The sequence below is a fragment of the Panthera pardus genome, unplaced genomic scaffold (assembly GCF_024362965.1).
Source record: "Panthera pardus isolate Hobbes unplaced genomic scaffold, ASM2436296v1 HiC_scaffold_13, whole genome shotgun sequence".
NCBI lineage: Eukaryota > Metazoa > Chordata > Mammalia > Carnivora > Felidae > Panthera > Panthera pardus.
In genome coordinates this window covers 14,071,355-14,084,525 of record NW_026526688.1, presented here as the reverse complement: position 1 = coordinate 14,084,525, position 13,171 = coordinate 14,071,355, and the positions used below count along the sequence as shown (strand labels likewise).

General features: G+C 40.8%; 1 protein-coding gene across 19 annotated transcripts in view; it reads right to left on the bottom strand.

Moving 5' to 3' along the window:
• The window catches only part of TENM3 (teneurin transmembrane protein 3), a 1,270,502-nt gene that overhangs the window by 277,370 nt on the left and 979,961 nt on the right, over positions 1-13,171 (bottom strand). The gene's annotated exons all lie outside the window — the stretch shown is intronic.

The following is a 13,171-nucleotide window of genomic DNA, read 5'->3' as shown; positions in this document are numbered from 1 at the left end:
CTTAGGACTGTGACCTACTTTAAAGCTCCACTTTTTTGCAATATGCAACCTGACTTCAAAAGAGGGTTTTATGGATCATGAATATGACAGATAAGATTAGATGTTCCATAGTATTTGCCTATGAAGACTAAACACAGATAAACTTAACCAGCCCATTTTCACTACTATCGGGGCAACGAACGCCAGCCATCCAACTAACTGACCGACGACTTCTAAGCACAAACAAGGAAATTCAACAAGATGTCATGGAATTCTTCCATGGAAAGGTTCGGTATCAGGCCCAAGCTCACCTCTTTGAACTGTGGTCATCCATGTACTTTAATCTCTTGTGTATGAATCTATTAGTTGATCTAATAAAACCTGCTTTATAAATATACCAGGAGTACACGTATTTATGTTATATCCCAACCAGAACATAAAATATTGGAAATACTGGAGACCAGGCATTTATCTGATGATCACTTTTCATTTTTGCGCAGCATATGAGAGAGATGTATAAATCCTAACACACACCTGTGCATGCGCGCGCGCGCACACACACACACACACACACACACACCTTATTGTGTAATTATGTAATTAAAAAGCAGAAAGGTGAGTGCCTCGCTGGCTCAGCTGGAAGACTATGTGACTCTTGATCTCAGGGTCGTGAGTTTGAGCCCCAAGTAGAGATGACTTAAATATATAAAACTTTAAAAAAAAAAAAAAAAAGGAAAGAAGAAACGAACAGCCTGGTTTTTTGTTTTTTTTTTAAGCATACCATGTGTCAGGCCAGTGGTTGACTCTTTTGAATCTTTACATCCTTTCCACTCATTATTATTTAGCTCTGTCACTTAGACGTTAATATACCCATTTTATAGATGGGGGCATGTAGCTGAAGGTGAAGACAAGATTAAACTTCAGGTTTTCCAATCCCCAAACATGCACTCTTTCAACCATGCTGTATTATCGCTAAATACTGAAAACACTTCCAATGTAGCAGGTACCTAAAAACAAAAACAACCAAAGGGCCTTAACAGCTCTCAACATGGTTTCATGCATCTACCTTGGGCTACGTGAGCTAATGCCGGCTGCGTTGTGCTCAGTCAGGGTTTTCCCGTGGCTCTGTCCTCCTGAGGACTTCGTCATTTCTGCCCCTTTCTGGACCAGAGCTATGGTATTTATTCTTCAAGAGCGATTATCTTCGGTCCTTTCCATTTCCAACATTCTGGGATTTTACCAGGTGAAGCATCATCCTCTGAGTTCTGTTTCATCGTCAACATCTACCTTTCCAGAGAGAAACTTAGTGCTTTGGTTTTATAAGAAGAAACCTGACATCTGTCTCCTCCTACCTTGCTACGTAAGGCATGTTTCAGTAAGCACATGACGACAAGGCCAAAGCAATGATTTATGTGGAGTCAGTGATAATGCCATGAGGAGACGAGAGTAAGGCTTAGAGGATAAAAATAAAAGCAGAAGAGGCAATGAGAGGCACAGAAATAAGAGAAAACAGATTTAAAAAGAACGTATAATAATTTAGATATTTACGTAAGTATCTCCTTTTCAAAGTAAGCACTTTGGAATGCTATCAGGCAGTTTGGGGGGCTAGATCACACAATTTGGGGTGTGATACAGATTTTCATCGTTGCAAAGTGAATTTTATTTTTGGAAACAGACACGTTATTTGGAGTACCGAGATGCTAGAGCACGTAGCAGGTAGATGTTCGTGTGGAGTTAACCCTGCCAGTTAGAAATGAGAGGCTGATACATAATAACAATACTTTTTAAATGTGGCTTGTCAGCTGACCCTAAAGGTGTTTCTACAGGAGGAGTTTCAAAATGTTTTGATCGATATTGATGATACTGATGTAAGTTTACAGCTCCCTAGACAGTCACCAAGTAGGTACTGTGGTGTTGTAACAAGTTGCATCAGTCTCACATACAAATACCGGGAGTAAGATCACCATCACAATATCACTAGACTGAACTGGGAAAGAATACGTAACAGCACGGCATCGAAGCCTCTGTCGTACAGTGGCCCAGGCTGGGGAGATGATAAGCAGCGAGGGCAGAAAACAACGCACGAACGATCTCCTGAAATGCAGTCAAAAGCAATGATGAACAACTGATAGGAAATGATGGTAGCTGACACACAGGCTGGCAGACAGCTGCAAGGAGGGGGTTGCTTTTTGCTTGTATGAGGTGAGAAGCATGCCCAAAAGGGCAAACGGGTCCCTGGAAGACAAGTTACAAATGCCCTCTGTGTTCAGTATGAAAATGCTCTTGATCGCACATACACCTGCTCATCCACACCTACCTACACAAGAACTAATTCACTTTCAAGCAAGGGGGCTATGAAGTTGCTCTTTGAAATGAAGGACAAGCAAGAATCGCCTCTTTGCAGGGGGTGGCCTCACAGCCAGAACGTATCTGGTAATAGCCATTAAGCAATTTATTTGTACTCTAGCATTTAGGGAGAACGTGACTCTGTTACCTTTACCTTAAAAAACAAATCCCAATCAAATCTGTAATTGGAGGTTAGTCTACAGGAAGGCTAGAACATCGAATCAAGAGACTTTAGTTAATAAATATTTAAGAAGTCTCCGATTCCTAGCTAAAGATGGCCAATTTTTTTAGGTTTATTTATTTATTTTGAGAGAGAGTGAGACGCAGAGTGAACGGGGGAGGGGCAGAGAGAGAGGGAAAGAGGGAATCTCCACTCTACCAGCACAGAGTCTGACCTGCGCTCGCAAACCATGAGATCATGACCTCAGGCAAGATCAAGAGCCCGATGCTTAACTGACTGAGCCACTCAGGTGCCCCAGGATGGCCATGTTGATGAAAAAAGTATGTATCTCCTCCTCCTTTGCAGATCCTTTAAAGTAACAGTGAAGGTATAACTCACAAAGTCAAAGAGAACGGAGCAGATACAATCGTGGATGAGTTATTTCAACAGACTCTTGAACAACGGAAATCAGCCTGAGATCTGGTAAAAGATTTGGAAGGACAGAGGAACTCCAACAGAAGGGGTCTCTAGATATTTTTTTTTAATGTTTACTTTATTTATTTTTGAGAGACAGAGTGAGACAGCATGAGCGGGAGAGGGCAGAGGGGTGGGGGGAGACCCAGAATCTGAAGCAGGCTCCAGGCTCCGAGCTGCCAGCATAGAGCCCGACGTGGGGCTCGAACTCACGAGCCGTGAGATCATGACCCAACCGGAAGTCGGACGCTCAACCGACTGAGCCACCCAGGCGCCCCCTAGATATTTACAATATTTTTGAGTACTTCCTGTGTGTCAGGCACTGTTTCAGGCCCTGAGTAAACAGCAATGAAGAAACAGCAAATTTCTACCCTCGTGGAGCTTACAGATATTCCAGCTGGGGAAGACAGTCAACTGGAACAAAAAAAGACATAAATTACATAGTATGTTGGATGGTATGAAGTAAGCGGAGAAAAGTCAGAAAAGGGTAAGAGGAAGTGCAAGAATAATAAAACTTGGGAGGTGGAGTCAGAGAAGGCATCACAGCGATGATGATATTTGAGCAAAGACCCGAAGAAAGTGAGGGCATGAGTCACGTTGTAATCTGGGATTAGCAGATTAAATTATTTGTTCACAATTCCATCTCCCCTCATGGCCTCATCACATTTCCCTGACAGACTGATTCGGGGCTTGGCTATGTCACCTGCTGTGATCCATGGGATCACTTGCGTGAAGCTTGCCACATCTAAGCAGAAACTTTAAGTGCACTTGCCAAGTTTGGCTCGGCCCGTGCCCCCCCCCCCCCCCGCCTTGAGTTTTTGCCTTCTACCATAAACCATATACCCCAGACAGATTACCTGGATCTGAAAATAAGATGTGTGGAGCAGAGCCCAGCCAATCCCGGGAGAGCCACTGCCAATCTGTAACCGAGTAATGCAAGTCCTTGATACCTGAGGTTTGTTTGTTGAGACAGTGTAAATGTAGTAAGTGCATTCTAGGCAGAGGAAATAGGAAATGCAAAGGCCCTGAGGCAGGAGCGTGCCTAATCTGTATAAGAAACAGCAAAGGAAGACATGGTACCCCAGGCAGGAGTAGAAATTTATTTTAACGCTGCTCATTATCATTTCCTCTTCCAGGTAAGCTACAAAAGTCAGATTTTGGTCTGTTTGTGCCCAGTATGGCCTCTGGCTTAGAGCGGACTAGAAATTTTATAAATATAAAGGGATAAATGAATGGATGAAAAATAACAGCAAAGAGCTGGTGAAATTGGAGAGGAAAAAGTCAGGGGCAGAGTCTGCCACTGAACTGACTGAGGCGATGAGAAGAAAGTGGATTCAGTCCTCACCACCCTACAGAAGCTCAAGACTGCGAAGTCCCAGGTATGACAGAAGGAGAAGACATCTGGGACAGAACACTGGGGAACAGGCTGCAAGTCTACACAGAGAACCAGTCGATTCCCACCCTACCCCATGGAAAGATTCCCAGCAGCCAACCGTATACACTCTCCCAACCTCCACTCTGATCAGGAAGCTAAAGGCATATTCTCTGGAGAAAGAGAGTGGGGAAGACCATGGACATCACACATGACGGGAGGCAGAGGACAGACGGGTGTCACAGCTAAAATGGATGCCAGCTGTGAAGAACCGTACGACCAAAAAGCCCCTTTGCCAATCTCTGCAAAGGAACATTGGCAGCTGGGCTGTATACCCTTGGGACAAGAGAGCAGAAGACTCTTTTCAACAGAAATGACCCAGTTTGTTGATAAACGATGCTCACACATGGACATTTGCAAAAAAAGAAAAAAAAAAAGTGACTTTTCTCCAATCATAAAACAGTGACGCGTACCAGTAAAAACCTCCAACCCGTGTATCTCACTGGTCAGTTTGGGCCACTGTGTCAACAATACCATAGACTGAGGGGCTTACACAACAGAAATGTGCTCCTTAGAGTCCTGGAGGACTGAAGTCCAAGATCCAAGTGTCTGATGAGAGCCTACTTCCTGTTTTGCACATGGCTGTGTTCTCACTGTTTTCTCAAATGGAGGTGGACGGACAAAGAGATCCCTTGGCTTTTCCTCTTCTCGGGTTTTTATTTATTTTTGAGAGAGAGAAAAAGAGACAGGGGAGGGACAGAGAGAGAGAGAGAGAGAGAGAGAGAGAGAGACCCAAGCAGGCTCTGTGTTATCAGCATAGACATCCACATGGGGCTTGATCTCATGAATTGTTGAGATGACCTGAGCCAAAATAGTCAGCCACTTAACCGACCGAGCCACCCAGGTGTCCCGGATCTTCCTTTTTTTTTTTTTTTTTTTTTTTTAGAAGGGCACTAAACCCGTCATGAGGACTCCACACTCACAACCTTCTCTAACCCTAATTCCCTCCCCAAAGTCTCACCTTCAAATATCATCAGATTGAGGGGGAGGATTTCAACAAATGAATCTGGAGGGGACAGAAACATTCTATGCGTAACACCAGCCCACAGAGCCTTCTGCGTATCTTTAGTACCTCACGACCCATAAGAATAACCGAAGATCACCTAAAAAAATCCTAACATGAACAAAAGAGGTCAAAATAAACGGACAATGCAGGGGACAGAAAAAATTAAAATGAACAACCAAACATTTTAACATTCAAAGAATTAAGACAACACTTATATCCAAATACATAACCAGTATGCTATGATAAATAAGCAACATGTATGAAAGAATTCTTGGAAATTAAAAGCATTTTGTCAAAGTCAGAGAAAATTCAATAGAAGGATTAGAAGTAGAGAGAAATCAATTAAATTAAAAGCAAAAGAGATCGCTCTGAGAACGCAGAAGAAAAAATCTGATGGGAAAAATGTGAAAGAAGAGAGAAGAAAACTGGAAAATCAACAAAGGGGGTTTCTACAGCCCCTCAAAAGGAGGACTATGAAGAGAAAATTGAAATTATCAAAGAAATACCCTAACACAAATCCTCATAACGGAGTCTCCAAATTTAAAGGGCCCATGGAATAACAAACACAATGAATGAAACACACACACACACACACACACACACACACACACACACACACACAATACTGTAAGCGCCACCCATCCTAAAAAGTTACCACCCTAAAAGCTTCTATGGGGTATGGGGTGGGGTTGAACCGATTCTGGTCAAAGAAGAACGAGAATGGTCTTGAAGGTCTCAACAGAAATAGCAGGATGGCAATGCCGTCCCAATTCTGAGAGCAAATACTTTTCAACTGAAAAGTCTTCACAAGCTATCAAACACATGTGAAGGCAGAGAAAAAGGACATGTTCAGAAATGTACAAATGCAGGAAATTTACTTCCCGATACTGAATCTTAGGACTTTGAGAATATACTCTAGTAAAAGGCAAAAACAAAACAAAAACAAAAACAAAACAACACAAAAAACAACAACAACCAAGAGCCACACAGGAGAATACATATAATCAGAATAGAATCTACGGTTCTCAATTTAGAATCTACAGTTCTAAATTAACACATACTTAATGACTACATTTAAGTAGTCCTATAACTATACTGGAAGAACGGAGAAAAAGTAAGTGAAGAACCACAAGAGAGACGCATCCTCATGTCATAAGATGTGAACAGATAATATCTAAAATGGATAAATTAAGAAATAATGGCATATTATCTAGCAACATGGATCTAATCACTGAACAAACAGCCAAAGTGTTAAGAGCCCCTGCTTCTGGATATGGAAATGACAGATCTTCCAGGGTCATTGAATTTTTAACTATAGACCTAAATTATTTTTATGAAAAAACCATTTATGAAAAAACAAAGAATCTAAAATATAATTCAACTTATTCTGTAAAAGCCCCTCTACTAACGTTACCTTCTAGATATTTATAAGGTCTGGGTAGACCTGTTACTCTAACTACAGTGTCCTATAATAAGATAAATTGCAAAGGTTAATTATATGTGATATAGTCTTCAGTAAAGATCCTTGACTTTTCAATATAACTTTATTTTTGCACTCTCAATATCTCTTTCGAACTGGGTCTTTCTATCGCCTCTTTCCATGTTTTTATTGCCTTGATATTGATTTGTTTCATCTTGATTATCAGTATGGCTGGTGGTAGCATGGGGTACCACTACTGTGCTAAATAGGTCTGTACTCTTTGCCTCTTACTACCCAAGCAAGACAAATATTTGCTTGGCAGAGCTTTCTGGAGGTGATAAGCGATTAAATCACCTGATTATCAGCGTTGCATAGCTTTCTCTTCACTTTCTACATTTATAAACACTACACGCTGGTCATCCTAAAAGAGTTGGAAGGGTCAGAGAAATCAAAAGACAAAAGAAACAGCTAAAACCTTCCTCTAACTCTCTCCATCCAGAAAATATATATGGTTATAACTTTGAGTACACTCTTCCGGAATTCTCCCAAATATACACTGCATATATGTTAAATAGGAACATGTATTCTGCTACAACCTATTTTTCTAATTTGGCTATCATACATTCTATCAATAATTATTACAGATCATATAGCTCTAAATCAGTACTTTCCAAGATTAGGTGACGTCCAAATATGTACTTCAAACAATCCCCTATTGCTGGCCACTGAAAGTTTTTTTGACATTACAAATAGCACTGATAAATGTTCTTGTGCGCGCGCACACACACACACACACACATCTTCCAAATTCTTTCCTTAGAATTTCAAATATAAATTTCTAAACCAAATGATATCTACTTTCAAAAATTTAAAACATATATTTCTAAGCCGTATTCCTTAACTGTTTACCAGTAAATCTTCCCACCAGAAATGTATGACAGTTAACATTAGTAAGCTTTTAAAATCTTTGCCAATGTGAGAAATGAAATATGATATTTCACTGCTATTCTATTCCAATTTAATTGATCATTAATAATGCTGGTCATCTTTTTTATGGTTCTTAGCTATCTTTGCCACCTTTTTATAAATTTTCCATTTTTCTATGGTGTCTCTTTTTTATTGATTTGTAACAACTCTTTATATATTAAGAATACCAAACCTATGTCATATTTGTAAAGAATTAACTCATTCCTGCATCTCTCTAAAGCTTCTTTTTCACATTCAGTCTGTGATGAAAATTTAATGCTTTCTTGTCAGTACGTAAAGCTATTCTGAATAGTGTGGAGGTAGGTGCCATTGACGATTAGTAAGGAAAACACATGATCGCATATGGGTGCTATATTAACTCAGATCTGCTGATGTGTCTGTACTAAGGCAGCAGGAAGATAACAGCAGTCAATCACAATCACTCCTCTGCCATTTGATGTCCCCGTGTTTCCTAGTCGGCAAACCTACCAGGCACAAGATTTTCAATAGAAGCTATGATTTGGGAACCGGAAAGGAAAAAAAAAAAAAAAAAAAAAAAGAAGTAGACTGTAAAACTAGCTTCAGGAGTAAAACTTGAAAACAACTGTTGGGACTGGCACCCCCAGAGTTAGTTAAAGCTGTACTAGCTTATTCCTTGGCCTCTGTGTAAACAAACACAGGAGAAATGGATTATGGGGGAGGAAGGGTCATTATAATGCATGCCTGGTTTACAGTACAAGTAAGACAAAAGTAAGTTATAATCACGTAAGAATCATCTTTAACGTTCAATACAGCTGACAATAAATGCTTTTGAAGATGGTCTTCAGGACATGATATTTTCCCAGTATTTATAATAATTCAATAATTCACTGATACACTCTAGGTATTCATCCAGGCTTATTACATCTCAGCTACTTGAGTATTTATTTCCTGGATTCCATGTTTCTTCTTGAAGCACCTTCAGACATAGACCAGAACTTCTGACACCAAGGAACAATATTTTGATGGTTATGTAAACCATAAGTGCCTTACTTAAAAACTGCTTTTCACTCTTTTGGATTCTGGCTCTGTTATTATTTAAAGAGGTACACGTTGGAAGAAGTTTTTCTAAGATTCCCCTTAAAAATACACAGATACTTGAGCATGACATTTGCTACCCAGGGTTTATGAATCCAGCAGGATAGTCTATAAAAGTTTTAAAGAAGAAAGTAATGTATCCTGGGAGACGGGGGGGTAGAGATTTTAGTAGCTGGGAATCTAGCCTATAGTTGGGTTTATACAATTGCCAGTCAGAACCTGCATAAACTGCATCTCCTGTCACCAGCTGCCTATTTTTCTCAGCTCCTAGGGGCTGTGAGCAGTGAGAGTTCTAGAACTTCTTCACAGTGGAGGCTCAAGAAGCTGTCCAAACACCCCGTGTCCTTAGACGTATTTATTTGTAATGACTTTGGAGCAAGTAATGACAAGGATGGGAGAAGAGCACGGCAATGGGCGGTGAGGAGGGGAACGAAGAGAGAAGAAATGGGAGAGGAGACAGGAGGGGAAAGACCTTCCTTCCTTAAATATTCCTTCTCTGTGTTTATACCGACACCAAATCCATGGGCCACGGAGTGTGGCAGCCGGCTTTTCTTTGAAGGACTTTGGAGTGATAACAGTTCAAATACTAGATACTTGGACTAGTTCTGTGATGCTGGGAAAAGGATTTGTCTTAACTTCTGAGACTCAGTTGTGCCATCTGAGAAGTGGGACCACTACCTCAGAGAGGAACTGTGAAAATTAAATGTCATGGTACTTTTTTTCACCGTATTTTTTTTTCCAACCGAGGCTCTAATTTATGTTCATTCCTACTACCCTAGACATTAAGATGGAATTCTTTTACCTTCAAATTTAAATGGCACTCTTCAGATCATCCTACTTTCTTCTTTTTTTAAAGTTTATTATTTTGAGAGAGAGAGAGAGCGAACATGGCTGGGGGAGAGAGAGAGAGAGCGAGAGAGAGAGAGAGAGAGAGAGAGAGAGACTCCCAAGCAGTCTCTGTACTGTTCGGCGCAGAGCCCAGCTTGGGGCTCAAACCCACGAACCAGAGATCATGACCTGAGCTAAAATCAAGAGTCGGATGTTTAACTGATGGAACCACCCAGGTGCCCCAGATCACCCTGCTTTATTTGAAAATTAAAAAAAAAATTTTAATGTTGATTTATTTTTGAGAGAGAGAGAGACGGAGACAAAGACAGAAAGAGAGAGAGAGGGCACGAGTGGTGGAGGGGCAGAGAGAGAGGGAGACACAGAATCCGAAGCAGGCTCCAGGCTCTGAGCTGTCAGCCCAGAGCCCGACGCGGGGCTCGAACTCACGGACCGCGAGATCGTGACCTGAACCTGAGTCAGACACTTAACGGACTGAGCCACCGCAGATCATCCTACTTTCAATAGCCTCGGTCCTCTATAAACTTCATTGCCAGACAAGTGGTTTCACTTCCAAGTCAAGTAGTTTCATGCTCCTATCACATTTATGGACACTTGTGTCCAAAGTAAAAACTCTATACTCCTATTTTCAATCTTCCATAAGAACCATCCTACAAAGCACCTCCATTTCTAGTAAATGCTTACTATTACTGAAGACAAGACTCCTTAGCTCTCTGAGGAAACTTGCCTATGGAGAAGTTCATACAGATGTTGCTTTATTTTTTTATTTTATTAAAAAAAATTTTTTTTTTAACATTTATTTATTTTTGAGACAGAGCATGAGCAGGGGAGGGTCAGAGAGAGGGAGACACAGAATCCGAAACAGGCTCCAGGCTCCGAGCTGTCAGCCCAGAGCCCGACGCGGGGCTCGAACCCACGAACCGCGAGATCATGACCTGAGCTGAAGTCGGACACCCAACCGACTGAGCCACCCAGGCGCCCCAGAAGTTGCTTTATAAACCATCTTGTGCACTGTACTGCAATCTAGAATTTTTAGCATGTCTTTTAACAAATTTCTGAGAAAATAATTTTTAATAGAGTTTGACAGTTGTCTAGGCAGCCACTGAAAAAGCTAACAGGAGGGAAGTTTTAGCGAGGTATCACCCGACTTGGTACCATCTCAGTGAAACACAGAGTGATCAGAAAGGACCGTGACACCATTAACTGGGCACAGGGCAACATAAATACTCCACAATGTATAAAAATTTCTCAAGAAGTGAGGATAAATGATGAGGAACAGTTTGGCTAATAGCCCTCAATTTCTGAGCTAAATTTAATGTGTGTCGATTATCATCACCAACATCAAAAGCACTCACATCCTGGAGCTTTAGCAGACATCACACAAGGAGATTACTTGAGGCAGCCCCTCCCTTCGAAGAAGCCTATGGCTTAGATACACTTTGGTCCCACAAATGCTGCACTGGGAACCTCAACTCTTGTGACTATGAGCTGTCATGTACTCATGAAGATAAAAACCATCCAAAGGAAACAAAACAACACACACACACACACACACACACACACACACGCCTTCATTTACCGGGCCTGAGTTTTCATCCACTTGACTACTGACAGTATCTTACTGTATCTTACAGTATTCCCTTTCTGGAACAGTTAAATGGGCAGGGCTCTTTGAAATTCCTACCATATCTATACACATCTATGTTTATTTATTTATTTTTAATTTTTTTTTTTAACGTTTATTTATTTTTGAGACACAGAGAGACAGAGCATGAACAGGGGAGGGTCAGAAAGAGAGGGAGACACAGAAGCCGAAACAGGCTCCAGGCTCTGAGCGGTCAGCACAGAGCCCGACGCGGGGCTCGAACCCACGGACCTGGAGATCGTGACCTGAGCCGGAGCCGGACGCTCAACCGACTGAGCCACCCAGGTGCCCCAACACACATCTATGTTTGAATGCCTACCTCTGATTGCTTTTTATGAAGAAGAACACTTACCTTCTAATGGACTGGACACAACTAGTCACTGTGCCTAATTGTATCAGATGCATAAAACTGCTGCCTGTTTCTTTTTTTAAAGTTAGGTTGCCTATGGTCAGTCCTCTAATATCAGAAATGCAATTCTAGCGTTCAGTGCCTGTTTTGAATTGATCAGGAAAATTGCCACTTGTACGAACATTCAATTTCATACCTTGAACTACTAAACTGAGTGAGACTGTATTTTTAAGAAACGAGTTTGAAAAAGATATTAAAAGACACCCCTAAATCCAAAGAACTTTCATTTTGTTATTTAGTATCCCAGCAAAACTAATTCTAGAATTTAATACGGTTGAAAGTATTTTAAAATAGCTGTAAACACACCACTCCCTCTATACCTTAATATAACACGTAATTCCTTTTCGAAAACCCGGAGTTCAAAACCACTTGTTCATTCTCAAACGTTAGTCAGTCTACATTTTTTCTTGATTCTGTTGTACTCTACAATGTTCTTCAGTGGAAAATCCAGAAACCAGGATGTGTTTTGATCCAAGACTCAAAATTAGCCATTACCAATTAATGATTTTAGCTACCTGTTTGCATAATGAAAACCTCCTCTTGTTACCTTATCCCAGAATGGCTTCCGATCCTAACACATTTAGCCTGGGTTCGTCCTATCTTACAAGTTTAATGATAAATCATAAAGCACACTCAGCAGGCACTGTTCTGTGAAAACAAGTAGTCACGCTTACATTTTCAAGAGTTTCAACTGTACTAGACAGATTTTTAATGAAGCTACCACTGAGGAAGGAAACAAAGTAAATAAAAGCAAGTAGCTATGTGTGCACTAAAATTTACAATGACTGTAACAAGCAGCAATCAATCAAATCTCTCCCCAGAAACGATCTCTTACAAAGCACAAAGTCACTTGAGCTGAACAGACAACAAATAGCCAGACACACACACATCAACTAATTAAAGGCCGATTTTCCACAACAGGAAAAGAACAGTTCTTGCTTAGAGATGTCTAAAAGCAGTTTCTTCCCTCGGAGAAAAATACACTCTTTCTGTGGCTTGAATAAACTCCTGTATATCATTTGTGTAAAAGGGGGTGGGAGGGAGAGGGAAGGTAGGCAAATAGCATTGCTAGTCTCTAAATAAATTAGCTCTGTTTAAAAGGGCAAGACTAATTCACTACTTTTATTGTGACTTCCATTATGCTAGAAGAGTAATATTAAACCACTTCAGAGTACCGGCAGAATACGGATAAACCAAGAACCGTGTGACCGGCCCCTTTAAAAAAGGGGTCTGGACCTACCCACAAACTTTAATTCCATCATGCTATAAGAAAATGCGGAATAAATTAACTTTTCCAAAGGGCCATTATACCTTAGTTCCTCATTACAGATCTCATTACAGACTGTCTTTATAATGCTCACCTGACAATATCATGTAAAATGCTTAGCTTCTAAGGTCAGTCTAAATAAGA